Genomic DNA, 3,360 nt, shown 5'->3' on the forward strand with positions numbered 1-3,360 from the left:
GGTGGCTCAGTTTCATCATCATCATCATCAAAAGTAGGCGTATCAGTATAATCATCAATATCATTATCATTATCACTAGGCAAATCCTCATCAAAATTACCAAAGCGACGTTGTAAGGATCTAATCCTGAATTACTATCAATATTAAAAACCGTATCATCAACATGTGTATAATCATCCGTATTTATTCTTAATATAGTAGATTTTTTAGTTTTTGATTTAGAAGAACTACCGGTTTTTGCATTATCGGAGGATGTAAAGTTACAAATATTTTTTACACGCTCTAATGCACTTTTTTCCCCTTTCCTTTTTGAACAATATTTTTGCCGAAATCCATATTAAAAAATTAAACGTGAGATTAAATATAATACGAAAAATGTTATGCAATTATGCAAATAATAAATCACAAAATAAATAAATAATTATTTAAATATAAATGAAACATAAAATAAAAGTTAGAACGAATGTACCGAACGTCTACTTAAAAAAGTAGACGTTTATGACCGCCGAAAGCCGAACGTGGAAAGTTGAAAATTGAATTTTGAAGCTCCAAATCTAATTTCCAAAGACCAAGTAAGGCAACACCGGAATTTAAGATATTATATATATAGAACTAGAGATTAGATATAGAGAGTAGAGAGTTGAGAGAGTAGAAGATGAATAGATGATTTTGTGATTTAAAAGAATGAAATTTAGGGGTATTTATATGTAAAAAATTGGATTAAAGTGTAATTTTTAAAACTTTAGGGTATTAAAAAAGTTTGGGATGGGGTAGGGCTCCTATTGGCTGAAATTCTACTCAAATAGCCGTTGGGGGGCCCACTAGCCGTTACCCAACGGCTAGTAACGGATATGTTTTTTTTTAAATTTTTTTTAACCGGACCGGTAATTTCCGGTATTTACCTATTTCCGTCCCGGTACCTGTCCCGGAACCGGAAATTAGCAGTCCTTAACGATACTAACCGGTACCGAACGGGACCGGGACGGATCCGGTAAGTACCGGTTCCGTTGCCAGCATTATTACGTACCACATACCAAATTCCTTCTGCTTTTTTTTTTTCTAGCAAGAACACGCCCAAATCCAACCGTCCAAGACGAAACCCAAAAAACCAGTAAATGTCAACAACGACAGCAACTCCAAACGGCGTGAGCAGTACTCCCTCACGTCCCATTTCCCCTCCTTTTGCGGAAGTCACAACTTTTCACATCATTCGAATTTCAAATTCGAAAATTTCACTCATTTCACCCTCTATATAAACTACCCCTACCCATCGTTGAAGGAAGGGGCGAGCATAGGGAGTTTTTGGATCGGAAATTGGACTTTTTTTATGGATTAATTTGCCACTTTTGAAGAAACAGAGAATTTTCATTAAGAAATAGGAATGTCGAATAGCTAAAATAGCACTTTAGGTTTAAGATTTTTCTCGAGGAAAACGTCCTTTCTTTTTTTACTCCCGAGCAGTTCACCGGAACTCATCTCGTGTGGTGTGGAAGTTGCTTCATAGTCAAGCTCGTTGATTCCAATCGCTGAAAAAGGTAATAATCCTCCTTCTATTTTCCGTTTTACAAGTCATAAACCTAGTTTGGTTTTCTTGTTCGATTCACTGTGTTTCGAATTTCCTGAAATTCTTGACCGTGTCATATGGATGACTGTTTGATTCATTTTGATATTTCTACTTTTGGCTTTAAAATAATGAGAAGCATATCAATAGTGACTCTTCTCATTAGTGATGGGTATTCTGTTTGTTTTATGATTTACTGTCGCAAGCTCTCGACAACACAACTTAATCCAATTTAATCTCCGTTTGTCTTGTCTTAATATTGATGCCAAAATCTGTCATTTTAGCATTCATATAGTTAAATGTCCTCAACTCTGGTGAAGTATTTAATTTTGTGATTTCATACTTCTCAATTTGAGTTTGGGTTTCATGTTGGTTCGAAGCGTATGATTGTTTCGCTGCAATTCTCATTCCTAATGCGTCTCCTATCATCAAATGGTACTTCATCTAGTTTGTATTGTTAGTATCATTATCTACATAGGTCTGTGAGTCTCATGATTAATTAATATGGCTAATAGTATGCGGTGTAAATAATATCTGTATGCTAATGGCTTCGCTTTCTCTGTTTCTCAATCTTTTTGTTGCTGCACTGTTTTGAATAACATGTTAGAGCCCTTTTCATGAGTTGCTGCCTACTTCTTAAGGTTTATATTTTCTTGACTACCTATATCGCATTTTGGATCCGTGAAACTATTTTCAACTAATGAAATGCATCTGCTCTTTTATGTATTTCTTTTATTTTTGTTTTGCTCTTCTGTAATGTGTTTTCTTTAATAGTATTCAGGAGTCATTTGTTGTGCATTAATTGCTTTCTTTCACTTGTTACATTGTCCTCTCTAGTTTATAAATATGTTAGTCATATCTGTAGGTTTCCATGTTGGTGCTCCTTTATTTAATTTTAAAGAAAAGAATATTGTTCAATACAGTCATTTATAACTAAGTCATGATTCCTTTTGATCACTGTAATGCATATCGCTAGTTACCATGTTAATTCACTATTTAATTGTACATCGTGTTCTCTAGTGTATCTCTTTAAAGATTCATATTTGTCCTTGTATGATTTCTTTAGCATATCCTTTTTTTTGTATTCGTTTTGGTTGAGTTATGTGCTAATCTTTTGTCATTTTGTTGCATGTGATTCCCACTCGAGTCTCTTGTGGACTTTCTTTTCTCTTTGCATTTCTGATACGAGCTTCAATTTCTTTACCGACTCAATCCCCATTCTTAGTCAAACCATTGGAAGCAGAATTACAGGTTGAAAGTATACATTCATATACAAATAAAAGTATTTAAATACAGGTTGAAAACAGATAAGGAGGTATGGGAGTACAAAAATGGATTATATATCTTTGTATACACTAATCTGCACCTACTGGATGTTGGTCTTGGTACACAAGAATATACAAAAATATAGACTCGCTTTATACACTATATAAATGCAGGGAAATTGGGCTAAAACCCCATATATATGTGCAGATTTTTGGTAGTTTTAGGATAGGTTGGGCTAAGGCCCAAAAATCTAATTTTTTGTTTCTCTTTTATTTTTCCTTCTTATTTGTTTATTATATGTAATTTGTTTAAATCTAACCTTTTTATTTGATTTGGTTAAATGTAATTAAATTTCCAAAAGAGAAACTATATTTTTATGTTAATTTACTTGAATAAAATTTGGCTCCATATCAACTCTTGTATTTTATCATTAACCAAAACTTCTTAAATTAATTTTAAAGAGTTTTCATGCTTTTAATTGGTGAAAGATATCATTTTAAAAACAATTCAAACAAATCTTAATTAATCTAGTT

At 33.0% G+C, this 3,360-nt stretch overlaps 1 long non-coding RNA gene across 1 annotated transcript; it reads left to right on the top strand.

The window, feature by feature from the left end:
- The first annotated feature begins 1,034 nt into the window (after positions 1-1,034).
- On the top strand, positions 1,035-3,081 carry LOC114074339. The gene is made up of 2 exons (XR_003574704.1): positions 1,035-1,535; positions 2,858-3,081. It is a non-coding gene; the product is annotated as an uncharacterized LOC114074339 (long non-coding RNA).
- The last annotated feature ends 279 nt before the right edge of the window (positions 3,082-3,360 follow it).

The sequence above is a fragment of the Solanum pennellii genome, chromosome 10 (assembly GCF_001406875.1).
Source record: "Solanum pennellii chromosome 10, SPENNV200".
In the NCBI taxonomy this organism is placed as follows: domain Eukaryota; kingdom Viridiplantae; phylum Streptophyta; class Magnoliopsida; order Solanales; family Solanaceae; genus Solanum; species Solanum pennellii.